The sequence below is a fragment of the Artemia sp. Qi Xiang Cuo genome, chromosome 11, assembly GCF_049724085.1.
Source record: "Artemia sp. Qi Xiang Cuo chromosome 11, ASM4972408v1, whole genome shotgun sequence".
In the NCBI taxonomy this organism is placed as follows: domain Eukaryota; kingdom Metazoa; phylum Arthropoda; class Branchiopoda; order Anostraca; family Artemiidae; genus Artemia; species Artemia sp. Qi Xiang Cuo.
Genome location: NC_142804.1, coordinates 35,604,794 through 35,630,701, shown reverse-complemented (window position 1 = coordinate 35,630,701; position 25,908 = coordinate 35,604,794). Strand labels below are relative to the sequence as shown.

The window sequence follows — 25,908 nt, the reverse complement described above, 5'->3', positions numbered from 1 at the left end:
TCACTGTCTATTATCACATAATTTTCAGACAGGTAAAAGTTTCGACACGTAGACAAGATATGGTTTATAATATTAGTAGAAGGGTAGGCCTATCTTTTTTTTATCTTGTGTTGAATTGCAATACCCGTAAGCTAACGACAGGCTGTATCAGCAAATAACGCGTTACCTCAAACTGTTGCAAGGTGTTGTCCCCTATCATTAACGATTATTTTTAAGTTAGATTTGTTTTTTAGTGCAATCAGCTCTGGAGATCTGAATCTCGAATATCTACCAATATAAGAGTTGAAGTTTTTTAGTACTCCAAAGAAATTTAATTCTTTACTGTCATGACAATGCAAGCACACATGTCCAATAGTGCTACCACTTGTGCTTGTTTCATAGTTTAAATACTTCTCCTTGTCGGCATTCAATGCTACAATAACATTGTCATGTGAACACACTTTATTAAAATACTCCATCTTCACTTTTTTTAAAGATATGACTTATGTGTTTATCGTTCAACTGCGTAAAAATACTGATTTAATACTTGCAATAGACTAGGTAGTGTCGATAACCGGCCATAGAATACCAGTGGGAAAGCCACATCGTGTCTCAGAGCAAGCGTAGAGATTTTGTCAATGTTATCCCATGTGTCTGACAATAGATGTATGCAAATTCCTTTTCTTGCATCTCCGATGTTTTAATAGACATTCTAAACGTTTGATATGCTAGCATACTCTAAAAAAAATGAACACATAACAATGTAATGCATAATATATTTTTAATGAAATAATGATATGTAGAATATTAATACAAAAATATATTATGATACATTATTAATATCAACGATCAACTTTGGACATTTTGAATCTGTTCCATAAAATAGTTCACCATGTTCTCTCTTGATATTGTAACTATTGTCTTCTCTTAGTTCGTAATCAGTAGAATAATCATTATTCCATTTTGCGTCATACACAACTTTTACTGGCGTGTCATCGACAGGCTCAATATGCTTTTCGTCTTTGGTATTATTTGGCTCATTGACTGTTTGATCAGTGGCAGTAACGTTTGCTGGTACTTTGTTTTTCATCGATTCATCTTTATATTCCATAGTGATATTTTCTGCCAATGCCCTTTTTATTTTTCTGGCAAATTCACTGTCTATAATCGCATTATTTTTACACAGGTAACAGTTTCGGCACGTAGACAAGGTATGGTTAATGACATTAGTAAAAGAGTAGGCCTTTCTTTTTTGATCTTCCTTTGAATGCTAATACCCGAAAGCTGACGATAGGATATATCAGTAAGTACTGTGTAACCTGCAACAGTAGCAAGGATTTGTCCTCTATCATCAACGATTATTTTTATGTTGGCATTCTCTTTGAGTGCAATCACCTCTGGAGATCTCAATCTCGCATATCCACCAACATAAGAGTTGAATTTTTTCGGTACTCCAAAGAAATTTAATTCCTTACTGTCATGACAATGCATGCATACATTTCCAATAGTGCTACCACTTGTACTTGTTTCATAGTTTAAATGCTTCTCCTTGTCGGCATTCAATGCTACAATAACATTGTCGTGTGAACACACTTTATTAAAATGCTTCATCTTCACATTTTTAAAGATATGACTTATGTGTTTATCGTTCCACTGCGTAAAAAATACTGATTTAATACATGCAATAGACTAGGTAGTGTTGATAACCGGCCATAGAGTACCAGTGGGAAAGCCACATCGTGCCTCTGAGCAAGCATAGAGTACAAAGCATATTTTGTCATTTTAAGATACGTACAGAAAAAAAAAATAAAGTTGAAAAATTTCGAAGTTTAAATTAAAAAAAATAGTTTGTTTTTTATGAAAAAAATATCAAATTAGGACCATCAGTCTTCAGCATTAGGAGTATGGGTATGCACAAGAATATATTTAAAAATTCAAATCAAAAGTATCATTCTATTTTTGTGATAGGATTTAGAGAAGTAAAAACAAAAGTTGAATGATTTCGAAGTCCAAAATTTTTTTTTTAAATAGTTTGTTTTTTTATGAAAAAAATATGGGTATGCACAAGAATATATTTTAAAATTTAAATCAAGTGTCATTCTATTTTTCTGATATGATTTAGAGATGTAAAAAAAAGTTGAATAAATTCGAAGTAAAAAAAATAAAAAATAAAAAATTAAAAAAAAAACCAAAAAAAATAGGGAGGGGGAGGGGGGGCAAAAAGTTGGAGGGAGGGAGCGTCCTTCGAGTTTGGGGATAGGGGACCTTGGGGGGTTGAGGTTTATGGTGGTTAGGGTCGTTGGTGCTTATGATCCTTGACGGTTCGTACTCACATACACCTTACTACTTGAATTGCAAGGATTTCTAAGGTTTTTTCTGAATTTCATTATTAGAAATCTTTTCTTGCCATCTACATCTCTCTTAGTATCAACTTATAGAATACTATAACGTTAGACCCTATTTTAAATTGACAACACTGTTCAAACACCACTTGTGTATTATACAGACCACATCGGAGAAGTAAAGCTAGGTCAACTCACAATGTCATTCTATCATCGTTAGCCATTTTCATAGATTGATGTTGTTTCAAATTTATTACAAATTACCTGAGTTAACAAGCCCTTCGGGGTTACCTCAACTGCTAATCATTTTAACCCTTTTTCTCCATCTTCATATGATCCAATTCGCAAATGTTATCTAGCTCTGTTTTTCCCTATTATTCAAATAAGATCGTTCATACAGTTCAATTCGCGAATGTTATATCCTTTTTTGCAAACAGATTTAGATTTTATGCAAAATCTTTTAACAGCATATGTCAATCAATCAATTCTGAGTTTAGCCTACTATCTTTTAATTAGCAACTTCCTTAATTATATAACTCAATGAATATCCATATACCCAAAATTAATACAAAACTTAAATTTCTTTCCAAGAAAATATTTTGAATACGACTTGGCTGAATAAACTGTTATGATGCTTCAAGATAAAAAAAAAAAAAAAAAAAAAAAAAAAAAAAAACGTTACGATGAACGAGTCGCTTAAGACGTGTTTGATCACTTTTCTTGGAAAGGTACGAAGGGAACATAGGTGTGAGAGGATACTCACTCTCTTTGAAAAGGTGTAGAGCTGTATGCAAATAGCACAGGAAGGAACATAAAGTAAGCAAATCCATAAGTACATGCTCTGGAAAGGTGCCAAGGAACGTAAAGTAAGCGAATAGCACAGGAAGGAACATAGAGTAAACAAATTCATTAGATGCATTCTACTGCCTACTGCCCTTTTTAATAGTCCAAAGTGATTGGAAGGCTTGACATTTTTATAGTAAAGGTCAATGTGGGTATAATGTATTATTTTTTGTTGTTGTTGTTGTTTAGGCCAGGGCACTTCGTATCGAAGGAGTTGTCATGGGAACTTCGAAAAGGGCTCATTCGATTGAAAATAGAAAGGGCTGATGCCCTTTTTAATAGTCAAAAGTGATTGGAGGGCAATTAGTCCCCCTTCCACTCCCCCCCTCCAAAGCCCACCCTCCAATTTGCCCATTATGTTTAAAAGCTAAATGTTGCCTTCAGATTAAATCAAAATGCACTGTGATAATGATAATTCCCAATAAGGCATCTCAGCAGTATCCCAAGAACGACTGAGGGTATTATATTCATACTTCTGCTCTTAAAATTTAACCAAATCAAAATAACGTAAATGTATCCAAGCTATCAAAGAAAGAAAATTGATTTTTTTGCGAATGGTATCAAGTTTTCGATTTCAGGTCAACTAGAGGAGGTATGAAACTAAATTAAACAGTACTTTTTTTTGTCCGGATTTTTAAATGGGCGTATGTTGTTAAAAATTGCTGAAAATTTTTTTCCAGCATACAAATAGCAGGCCAAACTATGAAGTCTTAAAAAACGTAAAGATTTAAAGTATTATTTTCTTTTTCCCTGACAAGACTATATCAATATAAAACGAACAGAAATTAATTGAAAAAACTTTTTCCGCAAAATAAGTTTTTCAAAGAAAAGTGAAGAACTCCATTAAACAAAAAATGAGAAAAAATAAAATCAAATAACCTACCAAGCGCGAAACTACCACAAATCAGCATCGATAAATAAATGAAACACAAAACGAACAGAAATTACAATAATCAATCGAGTCAAACTCAAAACGAGCAGAAATTAACATAAGTTGGGCGCAAAACCCCTATGCCTTCCTAAGGCCAGAACAAAACTTGCACTTTACTGAAAAAAATACAAATGAATGTGCATTGTCAGTTTAATATACATATACTGATGTTTAGTAATCAAAATGTTAGTATTATTTGATGTATTAAAGTTATAAAAGTAAAAACATTTTTTTTTTCAGTAAAGTACAAATTTTGTTCTGGCCTTGGGAAGGCATAGGGGTTTTGCGCCCAACTTGTGTTAATTTCTGCTCGTTTTGAGTTTGACTCGGTTATTTATTGCAATTTCTGTTCAAGTCAATGACATCGGTAAGGACCTTCTCATTCACTAACAACATGAGGGAATCTAGTCGAGAATCAACCATGGCAATTTTCAGCAGACTCTTAACAAACTTGAGCTTGTTAAATGTTCTTTCGGCAACAGTATCTGCAGCAGGTGCTGTCGTAGCCAATTTGCAAACACGATTAGCCTGCTTAAGTTGATGTTGCCGGCAATGTCCTTCATATAGGACTTCTCTGAAGTAAATAGCGTCTTGACAAAACTGAAACAGAACTTCAAGCTCTATTTGAAGAGCAATATAATCTGGAGTTCTTTTCTGGTTTGTATAAAATGTTGTTGCTAGATCAATATCTGCAACTGAAACCCTTTTCTTTAAGGGGGCTGATGTAAGAAGCAAAATGGCTGAAAGTTTACAATGCAAGCTCTGAGATTATCTCCCATCATTGTAGTGAACCCACAAAGTATGATTTTCAATGTTGTCTATAGGACTGATATATTTACATTTTGGCTTGACTATGAACTCGGCAGTCAAAACGAGATGATCCAAGTTGCTGACAATCATGTCTGGTGAAATCTGCCTCGGGATCGACTTCCATCCTTCTCGCAAATACTGTTGTACTGTCAATTAAATCATTCATTTCATCCTCTGACATTCTTTTGAAAAGTTTCTTCATAGCTTCAAGCATCTCAATTGCGTCAATGATGTTGATCACCTCTTCTTCAAGAGTTTCTGTTGCAATCCTGGTCTTGTACATGATATTTTTCAGAAACATGAGGCAGACAATCAAGTTGAAGTTTAGAATCCTTTTCAGAAGGCCGCTAGTTTGCGCCTTCATCTTCGCATTGGCGTTCTTTACCTATTTTATTTCGACAAGAGCTGAAACTATTGCTTCAAACGAAGAAACTACTACTGATTGTATGGTTTCAGCCCTTGCAGTCCACCGAGTCCGTGATAAGTTTCAGAGATTAAGACTGTATTCAATCAGTTTTTTTTTTATGGCAGCAAAACGCTTTGTAGATGAAGAAAAGAACACCTACATTTCATTAAGGATGTTGGATAGCTCAGCTATCAAAAGATATGAATTACAACAAAGCTCTGTAATGATGTTCAGTCCATGGGCCTGACAGAGGATATAAGGCACAAGGCAATCAAGAAGTTCTGATACTTTCTGCTGGATTCCATTAAATTGACCAGACATTACGCCAAGTCATAAGACTGCAAGGCTAGTTTATCCAGAGGAATTCCTCTCCTTGTCAATGTTTCTATTATACCTCCTGCCACACCCTGCTCGGTTTTATCATTAGCTTCATTAATATCTAATAGGCTCTCTCTAGGTGTCCCTTCTGAGCTGATGATGTGGATTACAACTGCAAGTTTATCAGAATGTGAGGCATCAGGAGCTGTATCTGCTATCACATAATAAAATTCTGAATCCGAGACTTTGTTGAGAATCTTCTCCGTGACTTCTGCTGAAAGCAAGTCAATGAACTTGTTCTAAGAAATTTTGTATATATAAGTACCTTTGTATAGTCTATATCAGGTATCATTTAACCAAGTTTCAAGAGCAGGTACATATCTTGCTAGAGGTTGAACAATTTCAACAATATATGATCTTTGAACTATTTTTAATACAATAGCTATCTCAAAATTTTCATCGGATAAATTTGGGAAAAAATGGCGTAGGGGGCTGGTTACCCTCCAATATCTTTTGACACTTAAAAGGTGAACTAGAACTTTCAATTTCCAATCAAATGAGCCCTCTCTGAAGTTTATACGAGCATTCCTTCCATAAAAACCATATATGTCCCCAGGGCATAACTTATAACCCTTGCACTGAAGACTGTAGGGGGGAGTGTCCTGCTCAAAGATATACTTTCCAGAACTTTCAACTATGTTGAAACAGATGGTTATCTCAAATTTTGATTGGATGTGTTTGGGGAAATGGTGGGAGTGGAAGGGGTGTTAGTTGCCTTCCAATCACTTTCGACTATTGAAAAGGGCACTAGTCATTTAAATTTCGAATCAAATGGGCCCTTTTTGAAGTTTCTACGACAACGCTTTCTATAAAAACCGTATATGCGCCCAGGCCATAACTTACAATCCTTGCCCTGAGGGCTGTGGGGGGGGGGGTTGTCATCATAAAAGACCTAATTTCCAGAATTTTCAGCCACGTTGAACAAAATAGCTATCTCAAAACTTTGATTGGATGTGTTTGGGGAAAAGGGGGGCGCGAGGGGGAGGGGGGGAGTAGTTGCCCTCCAATCACTTCCGACTATTAAAAATGGCCCTAGCCGTTTGAATTTCCAATCGAATGAGTCCTTTTTGAAGTTTCTACAACAAAGCTTTCTGTACAAAGCTTATATGCCCCAGGGCATAACTTACAGCCCTTGCCCTGACGGCTGTTGGGGGTTGTCCTTCTAAAAGACCTAATTTACAAAGTTTTCAACCATATTAAACGAAATAATTATCTAAATACGCCGATTGGATGTGGTTGGTGATAAGGTGTGTGTGAGAGGTGGGTTAGTTGCCCTCCAATCACTTTCGACTATTAAAAAGGGCACTAGACCTTTTAATTTCCAATTGAATGAGCCCTTTTTGAAGTTTTTACAATAAAGCTTTCTAGAAAAAGCTTATATGCCCCCAGGGCATAACTTACAACCCTTGCCCTGAGGGCTGTGGGGGAGTGTCCTCCTCAAAAACATAATTTCTATCTGGAAATCAACTATGTAGAACAAAATGGCTATCTCAAAATTTTGATTGGAGGTGTTTGGGGGAGCGGTGGGCGTTGAAGGGGTGCTAGTTACCTTTCAATCACTTTTGGCCCTTCAAAAGGGCACTAGAACTTTCGATTTCCAATCAAATGAGCCCCCTTTGAAGTTTATACGATGGCCCCTTCCATATGAAGTGCCTCTGGAAAAAAGAAGTTTTCCCGGAGGCTCCCAGAAAAATTTTAATAACCTATTAATACAGTAAGCTTCAACTTGTGCGATTTCCCTATGGACTTTCGTTGAAATTTCATTCATAATCGGATTATCTTCAGTTTATTTTCATAGCAGTGAACTATATGATATAAAGGTCAAAATAAAGCAGTGAGATTATAATTAGGACTATTCGATATTTATAGGCAATTACGCTGCGATAAAGGTGACAGGAGAGAATTTAGCAGAAGGGGGGCGGGAGAGTTGTCTGCAAGAGCTGTGATACCCGCTGGGCTTGCCCCTTAAATTGCGGGGATAAGGTAAACAGCCTCCAACGCTTCCCTTACTTCTCTCGTAAGTGAACTTGCTTCTAGCAATAAATAAAAAACTACGCTGTGAAATACGGTCTGTGATTTTGGACTTGATTGAATTGGAATGAAATGGCATCTTATGTTTATGCACCTGTGCTGAATTTTCTTCAGAGAATGATGAAAAATGTGGATATTCCAAAGGACGTTATAGTGGATACCGCTGTAAAATTTTTCAGTAAAGACAATATTCGAATTGCAGCAAAGTTTTTGACTGATAAAGTTAGCCCAGATATACAAAAGGAGCGCAAAACAACTGTGCCGATTACGCTCGTTGTTGAAGACATTCTAGAGGCTTTGAAAGTAAATGATGCTTCAGATAAGCTTACATTCCGTTTCACATTTTGTGACCCTGCTGAAGTCCCTAGTGTCCCAACGATGTAGCGACCAAACTGGCTTGCATGGTGGGAGTATGTGGAGAAAAGTTAAACTCCATGATTGAGCGTTTTTCATGCTCCATTGAAAAAGCTTCTTGGCCTACTCCTTCGGAGTCCGTGTCCAACGCCGTCCCAGTCACTTTGAAAAGTATCCCCCCCTCCACGATGCTGAAATCATGCTTAAGTCAGGAGAAGGTGCTTGATACTAAAGGAGTAGCTGGAAGAATTCATACCGGATGCCTCAATAATCGTTTTTAAGCCTCAGTTTCATGCTATTGCCAAAAATGTCCCAATAGAAACTACTAAAGAGGAGTTACTTGAAGCTATCCCGAACCTGACTGATGCGTAAAGATTTGATGATAGCCTTTCTGTCAAACTGACTTTCAAAGAAAAACAGTATGTCGACCAGGCTATCGAGTGGGGTGTTATCATTAGATATACCCATTTGAAAGTTGTTCCGTTTATTATACCACCAAGACGATGCTACAGGTGTCAGGAGTTTAGTCACCTGGCTAAAAATTGTTCATCATCTGATAAATGCTCTAAATGCGCTGGAAATCACCCCAATACCAAGGAATCACTCTGCTCCTCCAAACACATACGCTCTGCGCGATACAAGGGTGACCACCCTGCCTATACCGTACTCAAGTGTCCTATGTTTAAAACTGCGTGCGGTAAGAATGCCCCTAGCACCCATCTATGACTTTAAATTCAAGGATATTATCTGTGTATAATCATAACATATTCGCCCACTCAAGCTACAAAGTGGATTTCGTGTCTGAAAAATCGGATCATTTTTCTGTAGTATGCTTGCAAGAACACCTGTTAACTGAGGAGAACGTTAACCTACTCTCAACAATGGAATGTAAGTGTACTTTCTTTCAGCCAGCAAAAAAAAATTTTTTTGGTGGTCGCCCTAGTGGTGGTCTAGCTGTGTTTGTAGAATCCCTTTTATCGCCGTCACTAGTTGAAAGCTGTGACTTTTTTTATTGCAGTTAAGCTGACAGTGCCGTCAAGCCTTATCCTGGTATGTTTATATATGCCAACAGACTACTGCCCCGATCCCTGTTTCAGAGTAACCCCCAAAAACAGTGATTTTACGTTCATCTATTCAGCCTCGGACTCTACGTCAGACATTGATCATTTTGTTTCGAACATCTCTTCGCCAGATTTTGATACTCCCAAAGACCACGTGCACGACGACTGCACAACCAGTGATCACCTTGGAATTAGCCTGAGTTTTCCGTTCGGTTCATGTCTTCTAAATCCCGTTAAGATTGGCATAAAACTAGTGAATGGAAGAAAATAAATAAAGAGCATTATCACGCCGTACTCGATGAGCTACTGGCCAAAATTAGATTTCCCTTCCATCTCCTAGCAGAGAATGCAAGAAAAGATAGGATTGGGCTAGAAATCTACAAATGTGAACTTATTCATGCTTTGAAATTTTGCCCAGAAAAGTGCTGTCCCTATAATCCATGTTAAGGCGGGAACCAGAAAACCTGGCTGGAATGACCCTAATATTAAGAATGCAAAACAACGTGTGTGGTATCGAACAACGCTGGTATCGAGTGTGGAAAGACTGTAACAAGCCTTGTTCTGGGCATGTCTTTCATTGCTATCGATTAGCAAAAAAGCAATTCTTGCTCCACATTGAAAAGACTGCAGCTGAGGCTTTAGAAAATCAGTTGAATGAGTTCCAGCATAACCCAAGAAAGTTATGGAAAGTGTATAAAAATAAATTTCGTGATTCTAATCGTAATTCATGTATTAGTGAAAACGAAAGGGTCACTCACTACAAAAATGTCTTTTCTGCCCCCAATGCTTCTATGAACCAGGAATTTACGCAGCAACTAAATTCACGCCTTAAAAGTACCAAACACGTCGTAGTAAAATTAGTATTTCTAAGAGCCTAGTCTACAATATAATATACAAGCTAAAGAGTGGGAAAGCTGCTGGAGCTGATGGAATCTTTAGTGATCACCTGGAAAATGCATCTGATCTATTGATGGATCACCTCGCTTTGCTTTTTAAAATCTGCATCTCGCCAAGGATTGATCCTAGTAATTTCTGTGTCGGAATTACAACTACTATATTGAAGGAAAATAAGGATGCGACCCTATGCAATTCGTATTGACGAATTAGTGTCAAGCTTATTTAGTAAAGTTTTCGAAAAACTCTTATTGCCATTGATTGCCTCAAAATGTCTAGTGGGAAGCAAGCAGCTTGGGTTTCGAACTCATGTTGGCTGTGCCACAGCTCACCGTATTATATGGACTATTATGCCCAGTGCTTCTGCACAAGGTTTTCTGTGTTTACCTGCAGTGTTGACATCTCTGTCGCTTTTGATAGTATTTTGCACTCTCAAGCGTTGTTATCACTTCTGGACTGTGGCGTTGATCCTTACATAGTGTCTATTCTACAGTTTTGGTACAGTAATACAGTTATCCGTATTGTGTTAGGAAGACATAAGCAAAATAATTGTCCGATTCTTTTGGAAGGTGCACCTCTGCTTAAAGGTTTAAGACAGGGAACTTGTTTAAGCCCAACTGTATTCAATTGCGCCACATATACTGCCACTAGAGAGTTAAAGGGAACCTTCAACATTGATGGGCTAGATATCAGTTATTTGCCATATGCTGATGACTTACTGCTACTTAGCTTTTCCATTTAAAGGGCTATGGGATAATCTTGCTAAGATTGTTGAACTTTATAAGTTTATTGGCCTTGCTGTAAATGTATCTAAATCAGAGTTTTGCATATTTAACAGGCCTGCAAAGTATAGTTTTTCTACTTTGCTAGATATTGAAGGCAATGTTATTTACGAATTGGATTGTTTGCGATATCTAGGCATTGATTATGGTCCTACAAGTAGATCCGCTATCGGGCTTATTGAAGATAATGTGTCTCAATCTCTTACAAAATGTTATGGAAAAGCAGTAAGCTTAAGAAATAGCGTTAAAAAATCGACTCTAGCTAAATCAACGATGTAGTTACGCCTTATATTCTTTATACATCCACACTTTGGGAGTTACTAAAAGTTACGCAAAAACGACAGCTGCATACCCATTATTATAAGTTGGCAAAATTTTGTCACGTTTGCCCTTGTGGTTTTCAAATCGTTATATTAGCAGCTGTTAAGGAATAATTGACCCAGTGACTAAAATTCTTGCTGAATCACCTCTAACTCGTCTAGTACTGCAATTGTAAGTTAGTGTAAACATTTTGTGCTTGTTGATGAGCGTATCTTTTTTTCTTTTCTTTTTTTTACTCCGCTTCTTTGTCTCCATTTGTAAAGCGGGCAGAAAATAAATTATTATTATTATAATAAATAAATAATAAAACATTCGAATCGCATGGCCTTTACTATAGATAACACTATAGCATTGCCTCTGATATCTTGATATCTTATAAAAATCTTGTTACCTTGGATCCAAATGATAGTCATCACTTCTAATGTTTATTAATTGGTAACTTTTTCTTACTAGATAGTATTTCTTTAAAAAAAAAAAACTTCATCATTAACATGGTATATATAAATAGGTATAGGATACAGCACTAGACCCTTAAGGTCCTAACCAGCAGTGCTGATCTCCATCTCAAGGCCCTTCAGCCATGAAGTGCAATGGGGGGATGGTGGCCTACTATCCTGTACTTTCGCACCCCATCCTGTTTACCTTCCCCAGATTTCTCCAGGTACCCATTTAAAGCTGGTTCGAATCTAGCTGAGCTCACAGAGTCACACCACTGACCCTGTCCCAAACCAAATAATTGGGTACACTAGGATTTGAACCCTCACCCTCTTGGACAAAGGATCCTAAATCCAGCACACCAATCCACTCGGCTAGGATGGCCTTGACATGAGGTATGTTTTGATCTTTACTGGGTTGTAGCTACTGTAACCATGATTTGATTCCTGTCCAGGGGGCTACCCGCTGTGTAATTTTCTATGGGACAGGGGGGGGGGATCTTTCCATGGAAAAATGTTTCATGAGGAAAGGAAATTTTACATGAAGGGGACGCCAGATTTCCCAGCATTCTTTAAAAAAACGATCAGAAATTAAACAAACAAAAAAAGTTTTTTCAACTGACAGTAAGGAGCAACATTAAAACTTAAAACAGAAAATATTATGTGCATGAAAGGGGTTGAAAACACAAAGAAATAAATATAAAGATGGCAAACGGGTATATGGCCAGTAATAGACCCATTTGTCGTTTATATTTATTTCTTTGTGTTTTCTGTCATGACTGACCAGTTTGGCTTTAGATCTTTTATTTATGAAAGGGGTTGCCTCTCCTCAATAGCACGCTCTTATGCTAAAGTTTTTTTTAACTTTTAAAAGAGATTATTATTCTAATTAAACAGCCTTTGCGATTCAGGAGTCCTTCCTAAATAACTGGAACAAAAATCAAACTTAGGGTATTATTAGTTTAAAAAAGTAAAATTAATATGTAAATTTCTTTCTAATTATTCATGTACGGTGAGCAATAATAAATATCAAAAATAAGATAAGCCTGCATGACTCAAGTATCCAGAGAAACAAGCCAGGTTTCTTTAGTATATCTGCCTTTATGATAATATATAGATCCATTTTTCAGTTTTTGCTGTCATTTTCACTTGATTTGGGAAAATTGGCTCCAACTTTGCCCCCCCCCCCCCCAGGATTTTGACAAAATTACGCCTATGGCTACAGTTAATTATGTCTCTAAAACTGTAATTCCGATCTAGCTTTAGGTTTATGTCAGCAAATATGGCAGCCCTTTAATGCTGATGTTGATCAACATTAAACACCTACCATTTAGGATATATGCACTCACTGTGTTTTGATCTAGGACAGTCATAAAACTAATTGAACAATTAAGCTTTAACAATAAGGACCATTCCCTAAACAATTTCTAAACGACAAAGGGTCATCAAAAGTGGCACAACATGTCTATACACACAAAGCTGGAATGATACTGGGGGGATTCTGGAGACAACGAATCCAAAAAACAAAACTTTGGCCCCTCCCATCATACAGATTGAAAATCACTCCACAGCTCTGATTCAACAAAGACTAAGATGTTCACAATTTCTTAAATATGCACTTCATGTACCTTGACTCTGGACACCCATAGTGGAAAAATAGCTTCAGATTTGTAATAAACACTATTTTTGAAACAAACTATATAATGTACTATGGTTTTGAACTTCTATATTGCAATACCTTACTTTAGATTTGTAACCAACAAACCTCTAGAATTCAAAACCAATTTTGGTGGATATCAAAAACCATCAGTGAAAAAACCATGTATTTTGATTTGCCCATGTCCTCCATAGCCCCAGGGCAAAGATTGTAAATTTTGCAGTTTATCCATTGTTTACATGAAGAATTTTTCATTAGGAAAGGGGAAAATTTTGATTCTGGGTGTACCTGAGAAGGCCAAGGAGAAACTTTGGAGAATGTTGAGAGGTATCTTAAACTAAATAAAAAGGCACTATGTGCATCCAGTTTATCAAAAAGGCAGATCTTAAGGACAGCTAAGTGTATCAAGCTAAAACTTTCAGGACATGTCTAGGGGTATGTTTTAAAGTGGTTGGAGTGCTGCCTACCCCTCCCCCTCTTTCCAAAATTATTTAATCAAAATTTTGAAATAGCTATCTTTTTCAAAATAGTCTAAAATGGACTATTTTGAAAAAGATAGCTATTACTATGCCTATGGGGATATGTGCAATAACTATGCATATGGGGATGACAACCCTCTACAGGTTTGGAGAGGAATGACAAACACAATCAAAATATACTATGCTCATGCTGGTTGTCAAAAGGGCATATCAGCAATATATTAGGAATGGCTGAGAGTATAAAGTTGAAACTTAAAGGATATGTTGAGGGGGGTGTTGATAAGTGATTGGAGGGCTACAAGCCCACCTTGCCCTTTTCATATCCCCCCTCCCCTCAGCACTGGTCAAAATTTTGAAAAAAGCCATTTTGCTTGAAATAGGCAAAAGGTTTAAGAAATTATACAATTTACCCTTTTTTAATTACAGGATTTATCATTAGGAAAAGGAAAAATGTTTGATTCTGAGTATGTTTGAAAAGCTTGTCCTGTACAAAAGGGAAATTTCAGGGTATGTTGAGGGGCATGTTTACTTAAATAAAAAACACTAGGTGCATCCAGTTTTTTCAAAAAGATGTATCTGCAATATCTCAAGAATGACTGAGGTTATTAAATTTAAACTTTCAGGACAAGTTGAAAAATGTTTAGAGGGTGACCAGTCTTCCTCCATTGGCTTTTTTACCTTTGATTTCTATGATTTTTTACCTCTGATCAAAATTTTAGAATAGCCATCTTCTTCAAAATAGTCAAAAGTCAAATAGCTATGCTTCCAGGGATAATAAAACACCTGGGGGCAAAAGCTGTCCATTGTTTACACCTAAGGTTGGTTATTGGAAAAAGGGGGCATATTTGATCCTGAGTCTCTAAAAAGGCTAAGGGTGTTAAAGTAAAACCTTTAAAAATATTCAGGGGGGTGTCAAAAAAAATAAAACACACTATGTGCAGGAGGGTTGTCCAAAGGGTAAAATAGCAATATCTAAGGAATAGCAAAGTTGGAACTTCAAATCATGTTGAGAAGGAAGTTGAAAAAGGAATGGAGGGCAACCAGCCCCCTCCTCTTGCCCTTTTAGGTGGTCCCCTTTACATTGACAGAAATCTTTAATAGCCATTTTATTCAAAATAGTGACAAAGTCTAATAGCTATAGCTCTAGAAAAGCCATGCCCCCACAGCCCTTGGGGCAAGGATGGTGAATTATCCAATTTGCCTAATTTTAACATGCACAATTCATCATTGGGAAGGGTGGGGCTGTTTGATCCCGGGTGTGTCCAAAAAGACTAAGAGTATTGAGGTGAAATTTCAGGAAATGTTATGGGGTATGTTGAGGTAAATCAAAAGAAACTATATGCTTCCAAGTAATCAAAAAGGTGTATCTGCAGTATCTTAGGAACAGGCAAGGATAGTAACTAGAAACATTCAGGGCCATTACTACAGTAGCTGGCTACAACAGAGACAGTTATTTTTGGTAGCTTTTAGGGTATATTGAACATTGCTAAAAACTTCAGGGAATGCTGAGGGGGGGGGGGTGTTAAACTGAATCAAAAGATACCATGTGCATTCAGGTTATCAAAACAGTATATTTGCAATATCTTAGGAGCAGGTAAGGATAACAACATTCAAACAAAAGATACTATGTTAATCTTGGCTGTCAGAACATAGTATCTGAAATATCCTGGGAATAGTTACTGGCATTTTGTTAAAAATTTCAGGTAATGTTGAGGAAGGTTGAAATAAATCTAAAGTCACTAATTACTACTACTACTACTAACAACCCATCAAAGCACCAAGCCATCTAAGGCCAACACAGCTATGCACACTCCTCCTCCATCCCAGTCTATTCAAAGCCTCCCTCTTTACACCCTCCCAGGAATTTCCCATTTCCTTTATATCTTTCTTTATGAAATCCTCCCATCCCAACCCCAGGCAATCTGCTTTCTGTTTAGCCCTAGACAGTTGACCAAAAAGGACAATCCTTGGCAATCTGTCATCCTTCATCTGAAGAATGTGTCCTAGCCATCTCAACCTTTATCTCATGATAGCCTTAGAAAGCAGAATTGAATCACACTTTTCTTACAGCCTACTGTTTGAAATATGGTCAGTCAGCTGGCCACCCAGAACAATCCATAGGCACTTTCGTTGGAAAATATCTAGTAAATTTTCATCAGCTTTTCAGAGTGCCCATGCTTCAGAGCCACATTTGACCAGTGTCATCACTGTAAAAATTCTAATCTTGGTTTGCAGACTTATCTTCCTATTCTTCCAAATTTTTGAACTGTGAAAAAAACACCCTGAGCCTTGGCTATTCTACCTTTAACATCTTAACTGCTCCCATTGTCTCTTCTGATAATACTACCAATGTAAGTGAAGCTGTCAACCTGATCAATCTTTTCATTACCCCAAATCACCTGTTCATATTCACTGATTCCTAGCCTAAGTGACTTAGTCTTCTTAGCATCAATTTTTAAACCTATTGTAGCACCATGAAACCACAAAACCTCTAAAAGTTCATTCATTTTGCTCACTCTTTCTTCTAGGATGCTTAAATCATCAGCATAATCTATATCCAGGAGAGTTTTCCACTCCATTTGTTTCTGTGGTCTCCTTGCCTTTCCAGTGCTCCTTAAGACAAAGTCCACCAAAATAATCTATATAAGGGAAGATAAAACACAACCAGGCTTAACTCCTGATTTAATACACAACCAGCTGCTAAGCTCATTTTCTACCTTAACCACAGCAGTGTTATTCTCATACATAGCACTAATCACTTTAATGAATTTGTCTGTTATACCATACAAGAATAAGACCTTTGCTAAAGCTCTTCTAGCAACAGAATAAAATGCTTGCCCATAATCTACAAAACTGAGGACCAAAGGTGTTTGATAACTCAGGCACTTTTCAATTATTAACCTAAGAGTAAAAATTTGGTTGACATATCCTCTACCTTTTCTAAAACCGCACTGTTCTTCTTTTATAACTTTGTCGGCACCATCACTTAATATGAAAAGCATAATATTACTGATTGATTTTCTATCTATAGATACCAAACTATGGCTTTGTTAATTACAAATTCCGCTTTTATCAACTTTCATCACCTTTTTATACAGTGATTTAGAGGAGGTTTTTCTTAAATCGCTAAGTACTTCCTCCTTTTCAAAAATCGTACTATAATCTTCAGTAACTTATTTCTAACCTCAGAGCCACCATATTTAAGAAAATCATTTACCACACTATCATCATCTGGAGCCTTATTATTTTTTAATCCTTTTAATATTGTTGCTAATTCTTCCTCACAAAACAAATCTTCCTTCACATCCAAGCTATCACAAGCTTTTTTGCTTTCCTTTATATCTTTTCCTGCAACTATATCTTGGTTTAGCACATTTTCAAAATGTTCTGCCATCTCTCTTTAACTCTTTCCTTATCACTAATTGTGGTCCTTTTCTTACCTTTGACTAGGGCAAATCCTGATTTGCCCTAGTCTATTCCTCCTCAATTTATTAAGGACTATTCCCTCTCAATTTATTAACATGCCAATATAATATTTTAATGTTATGCTGTCAAGTTGCATCTTCCAGATCCTTGGCAATTTTATCAATGGCCTCACACCTCCTTAGTTCATATTTTAATACTTTCTCTATTTTCTTTACATTCCTTTTGTTTTCATATGATCTATCACTCAGATAATTCCTATACAAGCTCCTTCTCCTGTCTACTAAAAATAAAGCTTTTTCACTAATACTCTTTGCCATGCTCTGAGCTTCCTTCCCTAAGACACCATCAGCAACTTCATAAATTGTTTACCTAAAATTATTCAATCCATCTTGATAGTTTAAAATTTGACAATGGGGACATTGTCAAATTTTAAACTATCCAGTTCAGAATTCAACTGTTCCTGGAAATTTTCTCTCAAATTCTCATCCTGGAGTCTATCAACATCATAACTTTCCAGGAGGTAGTTACACTTCCAAAATTACAGCTTTAATATAACCCTAGACAAAACTAGACATGAAAAACTAAAAAAATAATTATTATATTAACCAAAAACAAAGCAATAAAAACAGAGATTAATTAAGAAAACTTTCAGAAAAGATGTTTTTCAAAGAAAAATAAGCCATTATAAACTTAAGACCAGCAGAAATAAATTCCTTTAATAATTCAAACTCAAAATGAACAAAAATTAAAATTACAAAGTAAATTAAACCCAAAACCAATAGAAATTAAAATAAACCATCATAGAAAACATAGAAATAATATCTACTAACATAGATATATTAATCTTAAAAAAAATTAAATATTCAAGTCAAACTTACAAAAACCAAAAATTACTACAAACAGGAGTTTGGCTAATGCCCTTTCCCCCTTCCTTAATTTTAAAAATCTAAACCTTGTGGTATAAATTTACAACTGTGACTAATAATAAGGAGATATGCTGAGAAAACAATTCTTACTTTATAATATGTATAACAATCCTAGTTAACATATTATCTAAGGGAAGAACCCTTATCCTCAAATCTTTCCTCTTTTTTCCAACTTAAAAGAAAAAATTAAAATTTTTTGCATGTTTTCAAGAAAATGTTTATCTTCTGAAATTTGTGCTATAAATTTTTTTTATAGATGGTGTTTGTCTTGGTTGTTCTAGTTCCATTTTTTTTTAATTTAAAATATGGTTCTAAGACATTCATGAATATCTTAGAACCTATATATTAACAGAGTATATACCCCTAACCCCCTAATGTGCAAATATATACCAAAAATTGCATTCTGAATCTAAATAGGCCTATAAACAAATGAACTTTACCCCAACTTCTAAATATACCCAAATCAGGATATATATTTGGACATCAGGGGGGTGGGGGTGACATTCATTTGTGATACAAATAAAGGTTGTATTCAGATTCAGAATGCAATTTTGGTACTATATTTGCACATTAGGGGGTGGGGTACATACTCTCTTAATACATAGGTTCTAAGATATTCATGAATGTCTTAGAACCATATTTTGTTTTTATTTTTTAAACAGAACTAGAATGGCCAAGATAAATGCCATCTATAAAAAAAAATTATAGCACAAAATTCAGAACATATAAATATTTTGTTGAAAGCATGGAAAAAATTGTATTTTTTTTCTTTTAAGTTAGAAAAAGAAGGAAAAAAGAGGGAAGATTTGAGGATAAAGCTTCTTCCCTTGGATAATAAGTTTACTAGGATCATTATACATATTATAAAGTAAGAATTGTTCTCTTAATATGTCTCCTTATCATAAGTCACAGTTGTAAATTCACACCAAGCTTGTTGCACAGCTTAAAGCACAGTTTAATTTTCATTAAAAATGGAACAGTAGAAGGAAGCATATTTATTTGATTAAAAGAAACATCCTTCATATCATAAATTAAGAATGTCATTATTTTTCTGTTTTCAGTAAAATCCTAGTTTAGGGGCTTCTGCAAGGGAATCAGCTATCTTTGAAAGGGAGTTAGATGAATGAAGCTTTCTTTGGGAAGGTATTGCTGAGCTACAATGTCTACCCCTTTCTTACTTATAGGGCTTAGGATGTTGCATGCATGACATGTCTACACCATATATGAATTATGACAAAAAATTTTTGGTATATTTTTGGCAGTTCATATTATTGACTTACAAATAAAGTAAACATATCTCTCAATGCCTTTCTTATGCTCATTTGAATATAATAATCATTTTTGTTGAAAATGAATTTTACCCCACCCCTGTATATATATATATATATATATATATATATATATATATATATATATATATATATATATATATATATATATATATATATATATATATATATATATATATATATATATATATATATATATATATATATATATATATATATATATATATATATATATATATATATATATATATATATATATATATATATATATATATATATATATATATATATATATATATATATATATATATATATATATATATATATATATATATATATATATATATATATATATATATATATATATATATATATATATATATATATATATATATATATATATATATATATATATATATATATATATATATATATATATATATATATATATATATATATATATATATATATATATATATATATTATATATATATATATATATATATATATATATATATATATATATATATATATATATATATATATATATATATATATATATATTCAGAGTATATATTTGCACATTAGGGGGTGGGGGTAAAGTCTATTTAACATGCAAATGAGAGGTAAGTTTAAACTTTAACCCTACCCCCCTAATGTGCAAATATATACCCTGAATTGGTATATATAGGGTTGGGGGTAAAATTCATTTCTGACAAAACTGATTCTTATATTTATAATTAGCATAAAAAAAGACATTGAGTGGTATGTTTAGTTTATTTGTAAGTCAATAATATGAACTGCCAAAAATTTACCAGTATTTTAACAGACAATTCAGATAGCTAAGAAACAAAGTTCTAGCTCTAGAATTCAAATTTTATCCCAAATCCATATATGACATTTGTTCCATCACAAATCTAACTTTAAGCCCTTTACAGACCCTCAAAGATGATACATTTTTTCTCTTACTTTTATATATGACTAAGGCTATATACCTGTGTTAGTGTCAATCTTGTTAAAACTGGTTTAGCCTACCCATAAATTGAATTAACTGTGACAAATCAAGAATAAGTAAATGCACAGGAAGCATATATCATGAATATATAGTATGGAAATATACAAACTGAATTTTTGGTAAATTTTTACCAAATCATAGGCTATTATTGAGTTTCAAATAGCCTAAAGTGAATATACTATTTGATGCCTTTTTTGGGTCAATATGTACAAAATCATATTATTGAGTTGGGAATAAAGTGAATACACCATTTTATGCCTTTTTTTATGCTGATTATAAATATAATAAGCATTTCTATCGGAAATTAATTTCAGCCCCCCCCCCCTCTATAGGCTATACCTAACCTAACCTAACCCCTGAATTGGCATATATAGGGGGGGGGGCTGAAATTTATTTCCAATAGAAATGATTATTATATTCATAATCAGCATAAAAAAAGGCGGTCAATATCTACCAAAACATATTATTGAGTTAGGACTAAAGTGAATACACCATTCGATGCCTTTTTTAATGCTGATTATGAAAATAATAAGCATTTCTATCGGAAATGAATTTCAGCTCCCCCTATATATGCCTATTCAGGGTTAGGTTAGGTATAGCCTATATTGGGGGGGGGGGCTGAAATTCATTTCTGATAGAAATGCTTAGGCCTATTATATTCGTAATCAGCACAAAAAAAAGGCATCAAATGGTGTATTCACTTTATTCCTAACTCAATAATATGATTTGATAGATATTGACCAAAAAGGCATCAAATAGTGTATTCACTTTAGTCCTAACTCAATAATATTATTTGGTAGATATTGACCCTTTTTTTATGCTGATTACAAATATAACAATCATTGGTCAATATATACCAAATCATATTATTGAGTTAGGACTAAAGTAAATACACCATTCGATGCCTTTTTTATGCTGATTACGAATATAATAAGCATTTCAATCAGAAATGAATTTTAGCCCCCCCCCTATATAGGCTATACCTAACCTAACCTAACCCTAAATTGGCCTATATAGGGGGGGGGCGGAAAATCATTTCCGTTAGAAATGCTTATTATATTTTTAATCAGCATAAAAAAAGGCATCGAAAGGTGTATTCACTTTATTCCTAACTCAAAAATATGATTTGGTATATATTGGTATATATTTGGTATTAATTTTAGCCCCCCCCCCCTATATATGTCAATTCAGGATATATATTTGCACATATGGGGGTGGTGTTAGGTTAGAGGGGGCTGAAATTCTTTTCTGATAGAAATGATTATTATATTCCTAATCAGCATAAAAAAAGGCATCAAATGGTGTATTTGCTTTATTCCTAATTCAATAATATGATTTGCTAAGAAATTACCAAATTTTCAACAGAAACAAATGTCATAAGCCTATTTGAATTTAGGAAGAAATTAAGATTTTAGAGGTAGGCTATGTTAGTTTGTGATGTATCTAAATTGTCTCTTAATACATGTATTCACTAAAGTTTGCCCTTAATTTTAAGTTTTTCAATTTCTATTTTATTAACTTAGCTTCAATTTTATTTTAAATCTGATTTCTGTTAGGCTATTTCAGTAGAAATTCAAGCCATATCAAGGGTTTTTCCTAAATTTAAGAAATCAATTTACATATCTTTAAAACCTTGTAAATTGGGATTGAGCAAAGGTATGAGGCTCAAAACACTTTTCTTTTAACAGTATTTTTATATTTTACTTATTATTAGATCAAGACCTAGGCCTACCTATTAACCCTCAGTACATCAGCTTATTCATAATACGTGACGTCACTTCACCTCTGTTTCTTCAATATCTATTCAAAGGCGACAAAGAAAAGCACATGTTAAGTAACGTTTGGACTAGGATTTTTATCGACGTAATAGGGAATTTTTACGTTTTATTCGATTCTCTGTCGACACAGAAGGCGTTAGATTTCCAAAAAGCGTCGTCTTGATAGACATCATTCACCCTGTCAGTAGCGGGGCATTATTCTCTGTCGGCACAATAAGTGTTCGATTCGCAAAACGCGTCGTCCTGATTGAAACCATTCAAACTGTAAATAGTACGGCCGATTTTGACTTTACAGCTAATCACAGCCTTTTAAATTCTTGAAGACTGTTCAATCATAATAGCTGGCTATACAAAGTAAACTGCCTTCAAAAATTGCAGCTGGCAGGGATAATGATGTCAATCAATATGAGGTTAAATATTCAAATCCTGTTGACCTTTTAGGATTCTTCTGACGGCGGAGAAAAAGCTCCTTTTTCTTTTTTGTTCGCATAGAAATCCCATTGTCAAACTGTTAATTGAAAATGAAGGGTGAATTGAAAACATTCATTTATTGGAAAATCGGTTGTTTTAAAGAATGGTTAAAACATTAAAATCAACTAACTAGTTTAAGAAAAGCTGTCAGTTAGTAAATTCAGTTACTAAATTGTAAAGTATTTGAATTTGCCACCAAAAATTTGTCAGATATGAGTCTTTATCTTTTGAAAAACCCTGAATCCGAATCGGACTCCTTTTGGCTTCTATCAGTTTTTTTTTGGATTTTTCATCTGATGCTTCCATCACCAATATAATCTTGATTGAAACACAAAGATTTTTTTCTTCTTTTTTTATTGATGCTTCCATCACCAATATAATCTTCTTTTTTTCTTTTATTTGACCATACAATCGTGAAGTACATCCCAAATCAACATAAAAAAGCAGAAATTAAGCGATAAAAAGCAAACTGTCGAACTATCTGCCGAATTTGCGATATCAACGCAAACGAAGCCTTGATTTAAGTTTGCAGGGGATATAGCTGCTCCCAGATGCTGCGATTTACAAAAAAGTTAAATTTGATTGCCACTTTAATTTTGTGATTGAAAGGTACAAAATATTCAAAATCGCGCATATGATTGGGTAAATTACAACTACTTTTACCTTACAGAATATAACTTTCAATCTATCAACTTCTAGTGAACCTTGCTAATTACTACACAGATGGAAAATACTGGTGATTTACAAATTATATCAGATAATAATATAAAAATTAGGTACTCATTTCATCCTTCAGTATGTTTTCTCGCAGCTGGAAATTCCAATGCCTCTAGATTTTTTTTCAATCCGCTAAGTCGCTGTGATTTCCAGTAGTTTAGGATAACTAAGTATATAGCTTAGACCAGCAATAGCCAACCCTTAGGCGTTCAATGACCACTAGATGTATCATTTTTTATTTGGTGGACCACTAACATGAATTTAGCAAAGAAAGGTGCTGTAAATAAATCCATTCATGAAAATCGGAAAAGTTTTAATGTAGTTAATAATATTTTTAACTATATATATATATATATATATATATATATATATATATATATATATATATATATATATATATATATATATATATATATATATATATATATATATATATATATATATTAGTCGGTTAGAATATATGCGAAAACGACAATTAGATCGTGTTAAAAATTAAAACGAAGAGCAAAGGCACACGCAGTTAGAAGACATACGACAACGAACAAGTGAGGGAGTCATAAATGAAAATGAAGAGCAGCAAGTCAATAAAAACCGACCTGGACAGAAAACATTTAAGAAAACAAGTTTTCTTAAATGTTTAGTCAGAGAGGAATGTAAATGTATTGAATCTTGTCCAGTAGAAATATATGTTTTTATTGGCACGTTTTATTGCATCAACATAACAACGTATACTTTTTCAAAATGCCAAAAATACTTTTTCTACCATCTCTAAATAAAATTAATGGAAACCCTTTCAGGGAAAAGCCTAGAGTTGAAACAGTGGCCTAACTAGCTGATTCTGGCCTAGCTGGCCAAAGTCTTATAAAATGCTGATACACTTTTCTCATTCTGTAGAATAACACATCTTCCGATGAACACGGTAATTTTTTCCATACAGCACAACAAATTAAAAAAAAATGCCACTAAGCAGTATATTATTTCTTGTATCTGTCTCTTAAATACCTATTATAGACAAGTAAATTTCCGTAAAAATTAATATGATATGATTTATTAACAATAAAAGCCTACTGGGCCATGGTTAATACACAATACACTTCAAAAATAATAAATGAAAATAACCTTATAATACTGTATATTATTATACTGTGTTGCAAATTGTCTAAGTTTTTAGGAAACCGTAGTTAGGAGCTGTCATTTTGCTTTTATTTGCCGACAGGTTATCTTGGCTCATTGTGCAAACGAAACCGCTCAGGGGAAATCCGCCCCTTTCCCCCTAATTACGCCACTGAGGTGGAAGAGGTAGGATATTTGGCTGGAGGTGCAATTTTCACAATGAAAGGCTACTGGAAGGTGCTTCTAATTTTGTGAAAAATCCTAAAATCAACCTTTTTTTTAAGACAAGCATGATGTCATTTTCGTATGACGACTTGGATGTTCCAAGACATCTCTCTGGGCACCCTACGGAAAACAGGAAGCAAAGAAAGTATTAGGTGCAACTTCTGAAGAGCGTCTCTAAAGGCTAAGGGAGTCTCTGCCATGACATTCATATACTATCTTAAAAGGAAGCATACAATTGATATGCACAAGGATAAAGTATATGTGGCTGGTGCAGCAAATAACAAACCCAAACCAACAAAAAGTGTATCAAGTAAGGCTGCTTCCCTTGAGAGAGCTCCAGATAGTAAAGCAGGTGACACATAGGGCAATGGATTAGTGAAATCTGATATAAGAAGAGCAGAGATACGATGGTTTTTTTTATTTCCAATCGATCAAAACAAGTTGGTCTGCGGATGCTCTTATGCAAAACCCTGTTTAAGTATAAATTGCCACTTTCTACGTTTGATAAACAAGATTTGAAACAGCTTATTTAAAAAAAAAAAAAAAAAACAACAGGGGGCTTGAAAGCACCATTTGGGGGAACTGTCCATCGTCACATAAGAGTTGCTACCAGAAAAAAAGAAGTTCAGAAGGCTGTTTCAAGATCTGCCACTCAGACTAGCTTGACTTTTCACTGCTGGTCTGGAAAAGGATCTGGCTTTATAGGTATCACTGCCTATTAACCCAGGAAAATGAACAATAAGCACAGGTTGCACCACTATCTTTCACATTTCAAGAGACATAAGCATTCTCATACAACTACTAACATCCTTTCAGCAATCCAAGTTGCAATCAGGAAGTTTTCAATGACAGATAAGATGTTCCACGTTGTGACTGATTCTGGGAACAATGTCACCGATGCTTGAAGGATATGAACCCTTTCCTGAACTTCATGTTCTTACCGTTGTCTTCATTCATCTGCTGCACGCGTTCTTGTACTTTTGTCCACTCGAAGCTTAGCCAATGACATCCCTGAAGAAGATTGCTTGGAATCCTTTGATGAAGTCGAAGATGTCGATCCAACTGTTGAAAATGATTCAGACGGTCTTTCTGTTCTTTGTTTTGAAAACTCCGAAAATAAAGATACGCTTGCTGAAGAATCCGAATAAACTGATGCAGTGTCTAAAGAAGAGGGGAGAAAAAGAGTGGGGAGCTGGGAGTCTGTAAAAAAATGAGGTTGCAACACAGGCTATCCGATCCGAAGAGT

General features: G+C 34.7%; 1 protein-coding gene across 1 annotated transcript in view; it reads right to left on the bottom strand.

Moving 5' to 3' along the window:
• The window catches only part of bc10 (BLCAP apoptosis inducing factor bc10), a 30,146-nt gene extending 8,004 nt beyond the window's left edge, over nt 1-22,142 (bottom strand). Inside the window, exon 1 of the mRNA XM_089096743.1 lies at nt 22,091-22,142. The gene's annotated coding sequence lies outside the window, so the exon portion shown is untranslated. The remainder of the gene's footprint in view (nt 1-22,090) is intronic.
• Between the last annotated feature and the right edge of the window lie 3,766 nt (nt 22,143-25,908).